Consider the following 18,044-nt stretch of genomic DNA (forward strand, 5'->3'; position numbering starts at 1 on the left):
GCAGGAAGCTCTTGAAGGTGAGAGGTTAAAAGGAAAGAGCAAGGAATAAAGAGGCGCTACAGATTAGAGTGGTCACGTCTAGGAGAAGCAAAGAACCTGGCAGTTTCGAAAGTCTCTGATTGTACCCACATGTGAAATGTGTATGAAAGAATTGGATAAAAAAGCAAAGCTACATCCTGACAAACAGAACTTGTGTTTGAATCCAAGAGGGGCCTAAGCATGGGGAAGGGAAACCTTGAGAGGACTAACAAACTGGAATACCCATCATTTTGTTACAGCTGAACTTGTGTTTGAATCCAAGCAGGACCTGAACTTGGAAAGTGAAACCCTGAGAGGCCTAACAAAGTGCAATACCTGTTATTTTGTGACACTGAAGAAATTGAAACTTGAGGAAGGGAACCCTGAGTGGCCTAACAAAGTTGAATACTTATTGGTTTTGATGCTACATCAGTTAAAGTTTGGGGAAGGGACCCCAAGGAGCTTGCAAAGGAACTGTGTACATTAATTTCTGATTGTGTTTTTGGAACTTGAATAGCTGAAGCTTAGGGAGGGGAATCCCAAGGAACCTAAGACATTTGAAAGTGTAAAACTGTGACAAGAACTGTGGAGAGGGTCTGATGAACAGCCCTTCGTTGATTGAACTCATTTTTGTGAAGCTGACCACCCCACACCTGGTGACAAAGTCACCTGAAACTAACCTTGGTTAACTATTTTCTGTTGAATCACTATTGTTTTCTTTTTCAAAGACTTGCTAACACATTTTTGTAAAGAGTGAGGGCAAGCATAGGTTTAGACACAGACGGATTATTGTTTTGGACTCTTAGACATCGACGGCCCTTAGAAACATCAGTTAAGGGAACCATCCCGTTAGAGTTAGGGCCAGCTAGGCATTACATCAACCTAGGAAACTTAGTAAATAATGGTTTTGAAACTAACATATTTGAGTCTGTGTCTCTCTTGATACCATGCCTGTCTCACAGAGTCCACTGAAAAGATATTTTGGAATTCCACGAAGACCTGCTTCAATTTTTGTTTTGCTCCTTGGTCTCACAGGCATCAGAGAGATTGATCCTTTCCACAACCATTTTCTTGAAACCTGGAAAGACATTGGGCTTGGCAATTTCAGCTGTATCCTCTAGTTGGGTGGAAAGATCTCCTTTGATGGCTCTGACCTGGACAGTAAGTTCCCGGGATTCGACATAGTGGTTCTTAAATCTGAACACTAGCTCCTCCCTGCTGATGTCACAGGTCACCTCTTCCACCCCGTAGGGGCAGGAAGAGTACACCATGAAATTCCCCCTGTGCCTAGTAAAGATCTTTTCTGAAGTAATATCGTTGTTGATGTTGAAACAGTCGTTTGGGATTGGTTCATCACTTCATTACCTAAATCAATAGAATAATGTTGGGTATCAACTGCCATTCCAATAAAGGTGCCTGCGCCCAAAGTGATACTTAGAGGGTTGCTGCAATCCACCAATCTTCAAATGGTGTTGTGTTCTAGGTCTACTAGAGGTGTCGGGTTTAAATACAAACCTTGTTGTTGGAGAAGGGAATTTAAATGCATATGGACGTCCTGATGTTTGAGGTTCTGTCCTCACTTAATATTTAGGAGAATAGTAAATTATTGCACCTGTCCTGGGTTGGTAACCTCTTCTCGTACCTGAACTTCAACCGCATAAGGCAGCAATTGAGCTGACCGGAATGCTTTTTCAGTGTTGTCAAGGCCCATGTGGTTGCCCCTCAGTCGGGACCAGGCTCTATTAATAATTAAGTCCAAATTGATTGCGAATCGGTTGAGAATTTCACTTCCCAGATAAAAGGCAGAAGAGACATTTCTCACGACCCAAACATTATGCTCTATGCTTTTGTTACCAATGAACATTTTTAGCATACACCTGCTAGGCAGGAGATGTTTGGAGTTCCTAGACCTACTTCCTATTTGTCAATCAATTTAAATGTGGGAATGGGCTGATCTTTTGGGTGTTTCCTGAATAATTCTTTCCTGATGAAGCTCCTTCCATTATTAAGACACACTCTGGTGAGCACTGGCTCCTCCCCCTCATTTAAGTGAATGGGGAAAAGCAACTGTTCTCCCTTTTTCTGAATGTTCGTCAGACTCTGAGTGGGTTCTTCCTTGTCAGGTTTCACAGGACTCAAGGTTTCTTCGGACTGGTGTAAAATGTAAGGGTGTTCCCTTGCGGTGTGGATTGGAACTTAAAACTGGGAGAAAGGTTGATTTTCATTAATGGAAAAGGGATCCCATCCCCAGTTTGTTCTCCTACAGAGATGACAGTGATGTCTGGGACTTGGTTATTCTTGAAAAGGTATTCTACTTTTTCAGAAAGTCGATCTATTAAATGACAGGTACCATTCAAGTTTACATTGTTGGTACTTATTTTTAATTTCATAGGCCGGTTAGTCTTGGTCCAGTGGACCTTGTTTACACAGTCGATCACAGGTGATAGCCTCCTCAGGAGATCATTCCCTAGTAAACAAGGTGTGCCCTCTGGAGTCACGACTATCACTGGATGTTTTAATCAGTGATGACCAATTTTGATTTCCAGATCCACAGGCTCTTCGATGGATGCCATTCCCCTTGAAATTTTGGAGTTGTCCGGGAAGTGATGTGAGAGGAATTTGGTGGCCCTCCCCCTGTCCTGAATTTAGTCAGTCAAAGGCCTTAGGGTGGCTTAGGATCCAGTGTCCAACAGAGCTGATAATGCACATTGACCCTGCACCTTGACCGGTGCATAATATCCGCCTTTCTTTCTCTTCCAATGTACAAATAAAGTGTGAGTTATTATGACATCCGTACAGGGACGTCATTTAGGGGTCACCAGAGGTCGCAAGTGCGAACTCTGAGGTCTCCCTTGCGACCTCTGTGGTCTCCCTTGCGACCTCTAAAAAAAAGAAAATTAAATTCTGGAGTGGCTAGCTTTCTTGTTCAGGCCCCTTAAAAAAAGAAGAGAGCCACAAGTGTAACACTTTCAGCACTGAACCTAAATAAGAAAGGATAGGACTGCCAAAAAATGTGTCTTTCTGGAATTCTATACAATAATTGTTAGACTCATTAAAGGTTTATTTCAGGCACACTTCAGGGCGTGGGTCACTGATTTAGTCTGATTTCAAACGCCTCAACTCAGCCTTTCATCCTTCTGAGATCGATAAATGGGTATCAACACAGGTTGGGTGATGTTGGGTGCATATTTCTTTTATGTAAAGCGCTTAAGCTTAAGTGCTATATAATAACACATCATTATCATTTGGTCATGGACGTCTGCTTGCAATCACAGTAATTTGGTAATATGGGCCTATACACACTGATCTTAACGATACATATGGCGATCCATTCAGGTATGAAATTTACATCACATTATAGTGATATCGTAACCATATTTTTCCTAGTGTACAATGCTATGTGATGCCACTTCCTGTTTTGTCAACGGGTGAAAGGTTGTGTTCCATCGCTTCCCACGATATCACTTTGGGGTGGGGTCAAATGACATCACCTCCTGTGATGTCATCAGGGGTCAATGGTCGTGTGATGTCACTTCCGCTACCCCTGGCATTTGGGTGAAATGACTTTCCAGCATCCGTATGGTCATTTTCTTAATATTGAACTTCGACACAGTATGATCTAGGAGAACTTTCCGTGTCGGAGATCGGGAATCTGTGAAGTAAATGTTACAACTAACAATGGACAGATTAGGGGAGTCCTTTTTCTCCTCTGATTCTTTGCTGTCCCCCTTTTCCTGGGGGCAGTTTACAGAACTTGTTTGGGTGAAGGACAGCTTCTATTCTATCTGGCTCACATTTTGGGGGTTAAATATTTTCTTGTTCTGGCCCGGTCTCCATACTTACCCTCTCCCACTCAGGGTCTTTTGGGGCCCATTTTCCTTTGGGAGGGATCCCCCTGTTTTTGAAAGATAAATTATGCTCACCTGAAACCTCTGGGTACTCTTCTCTTCCAAGAGTATGATCTTGATCTCCTCCACAAAGTGGGTTCCTCTTTGGCCTCTCCTAATTACCCTTTGCATTCTAACATTTCGGGGGTAGAAGAGACACTTTCATGATGAGAGATTTGGAGCATCAGATATGGGTGTTGGGGAATGCTTGGAAGCAGGATTAAGGTGAGGGTTGGACTGAGCCCTCAGCATGTACCCCAGATCATCTGTCAGTTGTTGTAGCTGTCGCTCCATCTGCAAGACCTTTTCTGGGTCGTACAGAGGTCTCGAGTCATACCTCTACCTTCTCCCGCAGTAGCTCGGGTACTGGAAATTTCCCACATATTTCTCTGTGCTGAATCTCCCATCTCTCTGGTTCAGGGATTTATTGTCCTGGAACCTGGGAGATAGAGAATTATTTTGGAAATTCTGAAATTCTGGTCCGGTGGATATCTGGGGAAAAAGTTCAGATTGGGAGGTGGAGTGAAACTTCTCTTCTGAGGGAAGTTTGGTGGGACAGTACTTAACTGATTGGTTGGGCCAGGAGAGTGTATACATACCCAGGATTGGTTTCATATGCTTGCACCCAGGGCTTATATAGGTAGCAGTGTCAGAGGGGTCATTGGTCTGAGATCCTGCCTGACAATCCTTCGATTGGGCTGGGTCTGATGATCTCCTCTGCCTTTCATTCTGCTTGTTGGCAGTGGAGTGTTTTTTTTACGCCCCCCCCCTCTCCAGATCCAATGGAGGGGTAGTTTTCACCTCTGTCACCTTTGCAGAAGCGGGGTGTTAGATGGTTTGGGGGAGGTTTTACTCTCATTCGGCTTCTGGACCTCATAGATCATGATTGCCTGTTCAATCACCTGATCTATTTCTTTTCTTGTTACACTGTTTCATTGCGCGTGTGTGTACGAGAGTCTGCAGATATTTTAAAAACATGTTTTGCAAGTGTGCTGTTAGGGTGGACCTCCAGGTCTGGTTGAGCCACTTTGGGGGCCCTTTGGAGTGAGTCTGTGGAAGGCCTAACTCCTTCCTTCAGTCCTAATCAAGAATGCCGGTCCACACAAGAGGCAAGGAATACTGCGTTTTATTATAACAAACACGCCACAGGGATCACATACATGGAAGAACATCCACAGAGCTCTCAAAGGACCCTGGCTCGCAGGCCAGTTTTGTTAGCATCTGACGTCACAATTGGCGTCATCTTTGGGAAACATCTCAAAAACCTATCCTAACTCGGGATAGGCTGTTGAGTAGTAGGTCACATATGGAAACATATAGAGGTGCTATGTCATTGGCCTATGTAGTGTCAGGTGGTAAGTTTAGCCATTCCCCAGAAGTTGCTACAACAAAGTTGCTACATTGAGTAAGCCCCGTGATTGGTTGGTGACCCCCACTGTGTACCCGAGAGTCCTTGGCCATGATTTGATGAGCCATGAGCCCCCGAGCCTGGGACTGACTCCGTTACCAGCCGTGGAACACCTGTGAACAGTGTCTTGCATAATTATGTATCCGTAAAATGCAACTTTGTGTCAGTGTCATGGCGGTGTACAGCCCATAGCCGTACTGAGCACGCTCCAATTCCCAAAGCAGTACGGTAGCATACTTGTACCAATATTGTTGCAGCTATTGTCTAGACGGCGGAACAGGTTGCTCTTCTCAGGACGTACTTTTGGCAGCCCCTCAACCCGGCCTGGTCACATGCATGGAGACCATAGTTGCGAGCCCAGGAGCTCTGAATTATTCTGTATTTCGTGGGAGCACTCGCTTCTCCTGTAGCTGGTGGTACTTAAGTTCAGAGTGAAGAATGTCATTTGTAACATTGCGATCTTGGTGGTGGCTTAGCTGCTGCCACAGTAGTCCTGCTATGCATGATCCGTGAGGCTTGCGGTCCTGTTTCTAGACCGATCACGGACTGCTATATTTATTGAGCCATGTTCCGGCTTCTACTACATATGCCTTCTAAATAGTCTAGAAGTTAGTGCCTTATGGCTGTCAGGTCCCTTGGGTGTTCCTGTCCCACCACAGGGTTATTTGCATATGAGCATCTGCAAGCATGTATACAAACTCTTCTTTCTTCTTGCGTTACTGCGATGCTGTAGCAGGCCTAAAATAATAACCGTGCAATCGCTATGTATATGTCACTGTCCTCTAGCTATACAGCTGTGTACCAGTATTCTTCGTTTTGTTTAATGTGTGTGTGTGTCCAAAGTGTGCGGATGGCATGTGTGCTTCATATCTGATGTGGCTAAGTCGTTGTGGCATCTCTAACGACAAGTCGCTTGGTGTCTTGCTGTTCAGTCGAGTCTGCCCATGTAACTGTTTCCAGCTCCATCTTGTGTCTCTACGTTTGCCCTGGGCAGAATTCGTGCTACTGCTGGATTATAAGGTATGCTGGGCGGGTAACTCTCATGATAATTGTCCATCGTGGGAGCAGTTGGAATGGGTGCACGATTTATGATGGACGGCCATATTGCCGCAGATTCTTCTTCCGGTTCAAGGGTCTTCCGGACAGAGGGCATGTTCTGATTATTCCTCTCAGTGCTGCTTTATTTTAGGATAAACATTTGATCTATTTTAGAAATCTTTGTGTTTTCGTGTGTTTATAAATTGAAGCTTTTAACGTATTTGTAAACGCTGTACAACACTCTTTTTAGAGCTTGGGCAACTCTGAGGATACATTCCATGGGAACTACATCCTCCAGCAGTTCTGAGTCCTCGAGACTACATATTTACAGTTCAGGTATGAGAGCGCCGGCGCGAGGAAGGCAAGCCAGTCTTTGCCAGATATTTAAACAGCTGCTCCCTCCCGCAGTGCTATTTCATTTCTTGTTAACTGTTTCATTGCGCGTGTGTGTACGAGAGTGTGCGGATATTACAATTATTTTTTGCAAGTGTGCTTATTTATTTCTAAACTGTATTTTAGGATAAACATTTGATCCCATTTTAGAAATCTTTGTGTTTTTGTGGGTTTATAAATTGAATCTTTTAACTTATTTTTAAACAGCATACAACACTCTTTTTAGAGTTTAGGCAACTCTGTGGTAACATTCTGTGGGAACTATGCCCTCAGCTGTTCTGTAGTCCTCGAGACTACATATTTGTCATTCAGGTGCAAAAGCACCGGCACCAGGGAGGCACGCTGGTCTTTTCCAGACATTAAAACAGCTGCTCCCTCCTGCAATGCTATTTCTTTTCTTGTTTCACTGTTTCATTGTGCGTGTGTGTACGAGATTGTGCAGATATTTTTATTTTTTTGGTGCAAGTGTGCTGCTTTATTTCTAAACTGTATTTTAGTAATCTTTATGTTTTTGTGTGTTTATAAATTGAAGTTTTTCACTTATTTGTTATGGCCGTACTACACTCTTTTTAGAGCTTAGGCAACTCTGTGGTTACATTCCGTGGAAACTATGTCCCCCAGCAGTTCTGTAGTCCTTGAGACTACATATTTGCAGTTCAGGCGCGAGAGCGCAGGCACGAGGGAGGCAAACCGGTCTTTGCCGGTCCGTGACAGACACAAATGCACCGGTCACACCCCGGTAAGCTTGTCTGCTTACCTCCTTTTGCCTGTATTTTAACACGCCCTTGGGCATGAGGGTGTATACAATGAATGCTGATGACTTAGGTTCCTTGACATAAAAAACTGTCCCATACCCAGAGACAGCTCCGTTCATGGCATTCCAAATGGTACTAATACGAGTTTGAGAGCACTGCTACTCAACACTAGATCAATGGTTAAACATGCAGTTGAAATAGCAGAGTATATATTAGACCGGGACATAGATATCTGCGCCTTGACGGAGACTTGGCTCCATGAGGCTGCTGGCCCTTCATTGGCCCTACCCACCCCCAAAGATGACTCCATGTTACGTGTTAACACAGAGAATCAAGGGAGCAGGGAGAGGCAATAATGTTAAATGTTAATTGTTAAAGGTAATTGTACTGCGCACCGTCACCAACAGAGTTGGTCCCCATGCGCATATGTAAGAACAGTCTGGATATATGGAAAGCTGATGTTCAAGGCACTAGTGGTTGTGAGACACTGTACTTCAAAGTCAGAAAAGATGCATCCACCACAGTGAAGATGCTACTGATTTACCGTCCCCCAAATATCATGCCAGAATTGTCTCACATGTGAACATCCTGGGTTTAGCTCAACTTAAGGATGCCGCCAAATGGCTGGTTATGGGTGACCTCAATCTTTGGAAGGACGACCCTAAGGATCTGGCAGCTGGGGAACTTTTATGTTTATGAATACTCTGGACTTCCAACAACACATAGATAGACAAACCCATGCATAGTAAGGGCCATATGTTGGATTGATTTTTTTTCACTTAATACCAAGGTTAACAAACCAGACAGCTCTTTATGCCCCGGTCTGGTCACTTTTTTATTGAATGTAGTATAAGTACTTTCAATGCGTGCAAAAAGAGCATAGTGAAACCAAAAGTGGATTATTTCCTGAAATATAAAGAGGATCAACCAGCAGTCAATGAAGGAATGGATCCTTCCCATGTCCCAGACGAATCTGTTGTCTTCTGTGACTGTCGAAGGCATGACTGACTCCTTCCTGGACGTTGTCGCCTAAGCTATTAATACTCTAGCCGCTTTAAAAAACAGGAAGGTGATTAACCATCCCAGAAATACTTGGTTCTCAAATGACCTCAAAATGTTAAGAGTGGCTAAGAGAAAATCATTCTATCAGTGGAAAAATTCCAAAGATGAGAACGATAGGCTATCTTATCAAGAGGCGGCCAGGAAATTTTAACTGGCTATTATTAGAGCAAAAAAAGATTCTTATGAAGTACGTATAGAGAATGCCCAATATGACTATAAAGAAATCTTTGTTATCCTTAAAGAATTAGAGAAAGTAAACGTTACATCCCAAGAACCCATTTGTAAAGATCAGGAGTGGTGTGTGCACATTCAAGATGCTTTGGTGAATAAAACGGAAAAGATTAAAAGTGGTATCTAACAAGCCTAAATAATGCTGCCTGTTAAACCCGTAAAAGTTGTCAAATGAAAGCCCCTCTCTATTGCAGACTACTCCAAAGTTTAACTTCAGGAGTATTACCGAAGATGAGCTTTGTATCATCTTGGCCAAACTCAAACCATCCACCTGCAAGGGGGATGTGTTTCCAGCCTTAGCCATTAAGGCCTGTTCAGAGCTTTTGATTAGCTCTGTTATGAAAATTGAGAACACATCCTTCAAAGAAGGACGGGTGCCCACAAGATTGCAGTGCTCCTGGATCACTGCATTGTTAAAAAAAAACGGGTCAGTATCCTAAAATTGCAATGAACTATCGGCCTATATCCAACTTGCCTTGCATATTGAAGATTATGGATAGAGTGGCCTACGAACAACTATTGAGCCACATAAAAGATCATCCAATTCTGAATGGGGGACAGTCAGGCTTTAGACCAGGTTTTGGCAATGAATCTGCTTTGCTGGAACTAAAGTCCAATATGATGGCTAATATCAATGACGGGGAAACTATGCTGTTGATGTCTTTGGATCTATCAGCCGCTTTTGATTTAGTGGATCACCCTCTCCTTCTGACTAGATTACAGGAGGTGGCTAATTTTAGTGCTCAAGTGAGGGAGTGGATGCAGTCCTTTCTAAGTAATAGGACTATGTGGGTCTGCAGTAAGCAAGCAGAAGCTGATCCAGTTCCACTTTTCTATGGTGTGCCCCAGGGGGCTTCTCTATCCTCCGTTTTGTACAATGGGCCTCATTAGGACCCAGGCGGTAAGGGGTTTACGGCGGCGTAAACAGCGCCGACCCTTACCGCCTGATTCCGAGGTCCCTTAGCGCCATGGCGGATTTAACACCTGCTTTTAGCAGGTGTTAAAATCCATGGCGCTAAGGGACCATGTTGTTAATTACGCCACCGTAATTTACGGTGGCGTAATTAACGCCTTCCCCACTCCCATTATGCCCTATGGGGCAAAAATGGGAATGGGGAAGGGTAAATGGGTTAATGGGGTCTTACCGCCCCGCCAACCTCGGAATGGGGCGGTAAGTCCGCCAACCACCATGGCGTAAACGTAGTTTACGCCATGGCGGTAAAGGTACGGCCCAGGCGGTAACTTACCGCCTGGGTCGTAATGAGGCCCAATATCTTTACAGCCCCACTCTTCCAACTAATTGAGGAGAAAAAGATATGCTTCTCAAACTATGCAGACAATATACAATGCCTCATTCCCCTGTCAGGCATATATGAGAAAGACGCCATAGCAGTGTTAGAAATCTATGAACTCATACATGAGTGGATGGATATGAGTGGGCTGGCCTTGAACCACAAAGAAACTGAACTTATGATTGTCGGTTCTAGGCCCAGACTACTTACGCTCAATGGGGAATCTGACTCCTTCCACATTGCGACACATGGTATCCTCACTAAAGGGAAAATAAAAATAACGGGGGGCTCATTAGGAGTTCCCTCCAGGAACCCAGGCCCGGACCTTCCCCATTCCCATCTGAGCTCCCCTAGGGCTCAATGGGAATGGGAGAGGGTGCAAACAACAGGCCGATTACGAGCAGCCCGTTGTTTGCTCCCTCTTCCCCTCGTGGGACCCGGTAAGGATGCCTGGTTTGACTAGGCGTTACTTACCGGGTCCCGCGAGGGGAGCTTGTAATGAGGCGGAACGGGTTTAACGGGTCCGCCTCCTTTAGCAGAGCCCGTTAACCCATTCCGCCTCACTTGTAATGAGGCCCCGGGAGTGTTATTTGATCAGTCATTAAATATGACAGCTCAGGTTGGCAGTTTTGTCTCAGCATTGGCCTATTATATATGACTCCTCTGGCACATTCGCCCATTTCTCTCCCAAAAGTGCTGCAAAATGATTGTCCGAGCTATTATCTCTTTGAAAAGCTACTATTGCAGCTCCTTCCTTGTAGGGGTGGGAAAAAGAGAACTGGCCAAACTTCAAGTAGTGCAAAATAACAATATTAGAGCAATCATGGGGATGTGGAAACACGAGCATGTGTCAGAGGTGTGGAGAGCCTGCACTGGCTGCCTATTGCTGCTAGGATAGACTTCAGGCTACTTAGAATTATTTGCAAATATTTGGTAGGGCTCTTTCCGGAATATGTAGCATGCAGACTTAAAAACAAACTTGAAGTACACTCCTTGCGCTCAAGTAGTGCAAAACTGTTGTAAATTCTCCGTTTAATTAGTACAAAAAAAAGGGTCTTTTTGGGTGGCTGCACCCACTAAGTGGAATGCTCTCCAATCGAGCTAAGAATTTGCCTCTCTCTCTGTAGTGTTTTCAGCTCGTAACATACCTTTTTAGATAAGATTCTGTGCGTGGCACGACTCGTTCAATTTTCTAAACACCCCTTTCCTCTGGGCCACTTTGGTTGCGCCTTATAAATAATCTAAAGTCATGCGCTCATTAAAATCACACACCAACGGAGTCATTATGTATTTAGGGAGTGCATCAAAATATGTAGTTCTGAACTCCCTATTTGTGTTCACCAGCCAGGAAGGCAGAGTAAATGCCTGCATCACCTTCTGCACAAACTCCCTAGGCGCCTGATCCTCCCCACATTACAAATTATATGCAGCCTTACGAGCCTCTTGTGGGTTCTATATGTGGAAAAATGCTTCAAAATGGCTGTCTTATGGGTGGACCATTTATGATGATTCTGGTCCTCCAGTCCCGAAAAGAAACTGGAGTACTCAGGAGAGAACATCCATTTCACAAACTCCATACAGTTTACATCATTTTAATTCCAAATGAGGATATCATTTGTTCATGTAATTTTAGATGTTCCCACACTGAATACTTACACGTTTTTATGGTATGGGGTCACAAGGCTCTTCATGGCCTTGATCTGTCTAATTGGGTCTTTGACACAAACCTTTCTTTGTTTCCCTGTTTTCCTTTTTCTCACCCAGTCCATTCACCTTCTAATTCAGAGCTTCTATTGGTACGCCATTCTCTCTTTTCTAGGCACTCCCTATCTCTATGAGACTGCAAATACCTCCCAGAACCACTGGGTCTGGACTCCTCTTGGCTGTGCCGTTGTTAATTATCAGGGTTATTTCCACTGTAGTCACCTTTTGGCACAGGATAATACTCAGTCTCTTCCTCAGACTGACTGAACTCCATATGAAATTCACCCCTTCCCCTGAATGTAAGGAGTTTTTTAATATGCCCCTCCAGGGCTGAAGATTTGAATGTTCTTCTCCGGTGAAGCGAACTCAGTGGTCTCTCTGCAATCTGGGAGTTTTCATTGTCTGCAGTGCTCACTAGATTTTAACTTCCGAGGACACACTGGTCCGGCAACCTTCCCTTCTGTCTGATAGAGGTAAGTATTTCTTAATCTCAGATAAGGATTGGCCTTCTGGATCAGTTTGGCTAGGCCTGGGTAAGTCTAGGTACCTCATGTTTCCTCGGGCTTTATAGGTGGAAAACATGAGGTCAGTCGCAATCCGCCCATAGGAAGTTGTGGTTAACTGGCATGAGGTTCCTGAGGAGGGCATCACCCCTGGATCAGAGGACCCTTCCCCATATCCTGATTGGTCAGGGTGCCTCACTGCCTGTTTGTAATTTTCAATTTCATTTGCCAAACTCTCACAACCGCTTCTATCTGTCCTTATTTCCTTATGATGTTCAGAGAGCTGGCTTTTAAACTCCAAGACCAGGGCCTGATTGGCCTCGAGCACTTTACTCTGGCCCATTAATCCATCTTTCAGTTCCCTGATTTTATTCTGACTTGGCTCATTTTCAGTTTGTGCGGCCTGTAATGTGCGTGAATATTCAAAGCTGTTTGCTTTCAAAATACCAATCTCTTTCTCTTGCACGTTTCTACACTGCATTGCCTGTAACAGGTCAGCTTCCACTTGCCTCACTTGCTCCATGAGTTCTATATTTTATTGCCTATGTCCAATCAGTTCCTGAGAACCTGACTGACTCTTTTCTGCATTTGTTTTCAACTGATGCACCTCCTGTGCAAGGAAACTATTTTCCTGGTTCAAGAGGTCTTTTTCCTTCACTAGTTGAATTTTCTGTTCTTTTAAAATATGTACCTGCTAATGCATCTGATCAAAGTAATTTTGGGAATCAAACCCATCTATAATTAACTGAATGTTTTCATTTTCAACTCCTTTATTTGTAATTGAAATGCCATAATGTCATCTAACAGCCCTCTATTATAAATATTCTTCATCATTTACCTTATGTTGCAGTGTGCTCACAGTCATTTTGCAGGGCAGGAGATTGTGTTTCACGCTCTGCATTCTCTTGCTGCTGGGTTTTAAAATCATGTTTTAGTTGTTCCATGAGGCTTTCTTGTTTTAGCTCAAACTCATGGCTCTGCTGTACTTGATCTTCTAACTATTTAAGTTCTTCTGCACCTCATTTAGAATCTCAGTCTGACTCCGGGCACAGGACTCACTGTTCTGCACTCGCTCTTACACTAACTGCAAGTGAAAGTATAGATAAGCTGTGAGCAGAGCCATTTGACTCCGTTCTTCAGCATTTCGGGTCATATATAATGCCTCTAATGCTTCGTGCCATATCCCACCTTTACACTAGATGTAAATTCCATCTGATGTAACATGTTGCATCATTTTAGCTTGCCAGCTTCCTCAATAGACTTCTGTCCACTCACCACAAATCAACAGCTTAGGAAGGAAGTGTCTCCTGCTATCATCTAATTCAATTGTATTCATTTTTAAAAATTGCAATTTTTGTAGAATTTTCTTTGCAAAGGGGCAAAAATCACCCGGTTCCCACTTAATTTCCACTCACAATGCCAAATCAAAATCACTTTTTTGTCCATCTTAATTTTTCATATATACATCCCCCTGGAACTTAGGGGTCAAGTCCTTGTAGCACTTTAACAAGGCAAGGATGACTTTCCCTCCACCTTAATACAATTATAATCAAAATGTTTAGTATGTCACAATGCACTTGTCATGAGTCATAAATAGTCAGCCAAATCCTGGCCAAGAGCCCCCAATTTGTAATGGTTTATGGAGAGGCCACCCTCAACACAGGGAGTTCCTTTCCTCCTCAATCCTAGGTGTCACACAATAAACGGTTTAATGTCAGTTCTTAATCAGCCCTATTTCTGACACATGGCATACCCCTTGGATATCTCCCCTGAGCTACCAATGTGCCAAGAACCAGGCCGGTCTACGGGAACTATATTTGTATTTATTGGGATGATAGGTAATAGAAAATCGCACTAAAATGTCACACACCATTTTATCCGTGGCACAACACAATACACGTCTCTCTACATAAATAACTCACACAATTTGGTTGGGAAAACTCAAATTGCAATATTTTACTTTATACAAATTCATAATACGTGATCATCAACACTGGTCCCTGAATAACATCACTTTACATGTGCAATGCTGTACAATTTTGGTTTCCTGTGCACTTAAAAGACTAGCCGTGAATAAACACAGGATGATTAAGCAATGAGTTTTTCACGACCCCCCCTACTTTGGTCTATGTTGGGTAAGTCGGAGAGAAAAATTGGGATGATTTAAGAATTTGTGATTTCAGACCTCCATCCACTTAAAGGTCAGTGTTGGGTAAGCTGGACCCATAGGATTACTCAATTAAAATACAGTCTATAGTTTTCAGGGCACACTTAGCTTTGTTAATTTCAAATTTTAACAAAAATCACCCTGTGGTGTTCCGCCAAGGGGAATTAATTAAATTAATATTTTTAGTTAAATAGGCTAGGGGTCTACACAGTTTTGCTCCTGCACACATTAAAGGGAAATGATTTAAGGCCAGCAGATTCCCCCACCTTTGGGTTGCAAAGGGTTCAAGTCTACTTACACTGAAAACCTCTGTTTAAAGGTCATGAAAGCCAGTTGCATTTCAGGACCCTCTGGAAGGACAGGGCAGGGGCCACTCCACTCTCAATGATGGTCTCCAGCTCTCCACATTTATATATTTTCTGATTCAGCTAAATCATAGAGAATTTATTTAAATGACAGCTGGTTCCACACCATGGCTGTTTGGCAATTTTCCGTCATTTTTACAAAAAGCATAATAGTTAGAAACATATAGTTTACTCCCCACATTCCTAATTTTACCATCCACCAGTTTGCCAACTTTCAAATGCGGAGCATGTTCAGAGCAGCCAGGGACACCTTTTAGCTCGCCATTACAATTCCCTAAGTCGCAGGTGGATTAATTTTATTTCAACAACATCGCCTGGAACTTACCTAAAAAAATAACACATCAATCAAGGAAGTACAACTTTTGGTTGATGAGAAAAATGCCTAAATGATAATAGTCATTTTAAATTAATTGGAAATCTTTAGGTTATGCAAACTGGAGCCCTCATTTCCCCAGCGATTTGCCTCTCTTGGCCAGTGTTTTTATTAGTCTCTATGTTGTTTGACGTTATTAGGCTGAAGATCGTAAATGGGGGATGCATGTGCTACACAGAGATCCCCACTGCAGACATCTGGCATCCTGTCCTCTTATCTGAAGGGAACCACCTTTTGATCTGAAAAGCCTCTATTTTCCTGTATTTTAGCAAAGTAAAGCCTTGATTGCAGCCCCTGTGTTCACACCTATGGCCTATATTCCGGTCATGCACCCACTAGGCCATTTGCCCTGCAAAAAAATGAGCTTTCAGAGAATCCATGTCTGGGAGACACTTGGTCTTCAACACCTTTCAGGTAGGCCACACTTTATTGTTGTTGTAAACAGTTGAGATGCACAAATCAGGCTTTCAGTGGGGGAAGTCCTTTGTGAAGTTTGCCCAGAGTCTCACCATTTCTCCTTGGCTGAAAGGAACTCACATATTGCATTTTCTAACATCAGCCTTGATTCTTGGACATACTGTGTGGTTTACTGATATGGGTTCACTTTGCTTTTGCATTAATGGATTTCTTCTTTCTTTTCACACAGCATTGTTTTTCTTAAAGATGACAGCTGAAAGTACAGGGTTGTTTCTTTCAGTCATTAATAAAATACACTTGTAAATCTCTGCTGTTCGTTTTTTTTGCTGAACAGTGGGTCTGAATTCTCACAGTGCACTGCCCTTTGATGGGTGACAGTTTCCATGAAAAATGCTGAATTCATGTGTCAGCCATCAATGTGATGTGCTTTTCCAATCTGCACCCGCATTACATTTTTGTTTTGGCTTTCTCTGGATTTCAACTGCAGAAAGACACCCCTATAGTCTGCCTAAATAGACCTCTTTTCAGCATACAGGTTTCTGAATACTGGCAGGTCCTTTTCCCATGGGTCCCTTCAGCTTCATTGGTTTGGGCCTATGATTACACCCCACACCAAGTTCTCTCAGTAATAATGTGGCAAAAACCTTTGCTGACCATGTCCAACAAGGTCATTAGTATATATTTATTAGGGCTTTCTCTTGCCAAGATCTCTGAATCTCATTATTTTCCCTTATGTTCGTAATTCTGCAATGAACTGACTATATAGCCCTGACACTGAATTAAGGGTGCAAAACACATATAACTACCTCTAACTTAATGCTTTAGTAATGTGCCGTTTTATTGTTCATTTCATTCTGTCATCACCACCTGATGAAGAGTCTAGTTGACTTTGGAGGCTAATGCATTCTCCCATCTAAGCATAACATTTCCAGTTAGTCCAATCAATGGTTTCAAATTCTGCGCTGCGTATGCTTATACAGTCTCATACTGCCACAGATTGGGCACAGCTGGCATGGAACTGTGTTTATAGAATGGCATGCTGATATATATTGAGCACAACTGGCTTGAATATGTGTTCATACGGTGGCAAATGTGGCTCTACCAATGTTTTGGACTGCAGCCCCCATCTGCCCTAGCCAGTACAGTCAATCATGAAGGATTATGGGAGTTGCAGTTCAAAATATCTTGAGAGCCACAGGTTGCAGACGCTTTCCAGGCATATGACTCTTCTAGTTACCAGTCGGGTTGCGCTCTCCTCCACATACTCTGAATTTCACTTCTTCCGGAAACCAAGCATATTTGTCTGAGCCGCTTCAGGTTTGTATTTCAGTATCTACAAACGATAGAGAAGCTGATATTTTTAATAATTCATAATATGAGCAGTACCAAAAGCAGAACAGTGAAACAGTCATAACGAACAATGTGATGCTGTTAAGTTAAATAATGCTTGTCACAGACTGACTATTGTGCAGGGCACTGTAAGCAAATACCCCATTTTCCTCTCATGCTTCTATTTTCGAGTTACGAAATGTAAACTTATTCAGTGACCATTGGGGCATGGGTCAACCCAGAATAGCCTGAAGAACCATTAAAATATTATATTACTTATTCTTTCCCCAATGTAATGCATTCCGCAGAAGGCATGTTGGCAGGCTGCATAGAACATTTTTGTGTAATGCCCTCTTGCTTGTCTCTAAAAATACCTCGATTACCCCATCCATTTCGGCTCTCACCTCTCCCGCGCCCCTCCTCCGCACAGCTTTTCGTAGCCATACAAAGCCTCGACACGTCCAGAACATTCCTTTTCTGGAACGTTTTCTGAAATGCAACGCTTTGTGCTACTTGGATAACAAAGACTCCTGCTCTATCATTCCTCTGCAGCCCTCCGCTCTACACAACAATTACGGGAGAAAACGTGAAGGCAGCAGAGAGAAGAAGCCGATGCAACGGCAGTGGTAATCGAGCCAAGGGTAATCGAGCAACCGCCATGTTTAGTCAGCAACTGTGTGGTGGGAAACTTAGGGGTTCATTTTTCAAAAAGTGGAAGTTATGTGCATCGGAAGACCAAAGAATATCACTTTTGTACTGTTTGAACCTCTTCATACAATTTTCCACATGCACAGAACTGAGTGGAAACTGCCTTTCCTCTTTCATTTTTTATCTGCGCTTTGTGTAAAATGCAAACGCTGTTAGCAAATTATGCTTTGCAGATGGCATTTAGATTCCTATGAAATCCACCTGCTTTTTGCAGGTGCAAAATGCAGGCTGATTGCATAATCATAATGCATATTATTGCATAATAAGCCATCAGTTTTACACCTGTCATGATTGTGTAAATCAAGATGCTTATGCAGGCGGAGTGGGAATGAGGAGGAGGAAATCTGTTCCCCCCCCCCCAGTCTCCTACTTCGCCTGCCAAAGAGTTTTAAAA

At 43.2% G+C, this 18,044-nt stretch overlaps 1 protein-coding gene across 1 annotated transcript in view; it reads right to left on the reverse strand.

Annotated features, from left to right (window-relative positions):
- The window catches only part of LOC138468203 (uncharacterized), a 32,912-nt gene extending 15,419 nt beyond the window's left edge, over positions 1–17,493 (reverse strand). Inside the window, exons 1-2 of the mRNA XM_069608663.1 lie at positions 17,347–17,493; positions 16,851–16,946 (exon numbers count right to left, since the gene is read on the reverse strand). The gene's annotated coding sequence lies outside the window, so the exon portion shown is untranslated. The remainder of the gene's footprint in view (positions 1–16,850; positions 16,947–17,346) is intronic.
- Between the last annotated feature and the right edge of the window lie 551 nt (positions 17,494–18,044).

Source organism: Ambystoma mexicanum, chromosome 4q, assembly GCF_040938575.1.
Source record: "Ambystoma mexicanum isolate Mex_15411 chromosome 4q, UKY_AmexF1_1, whole genome shotgun sequence".
In the NCBI taxonomy this organism is placed as follows: Eukaryota; Metazoa; Chordata; class Amphibia; order Caudata; family Ambystomatidae; genus Ambystoma; species Ambystoma mexicanum.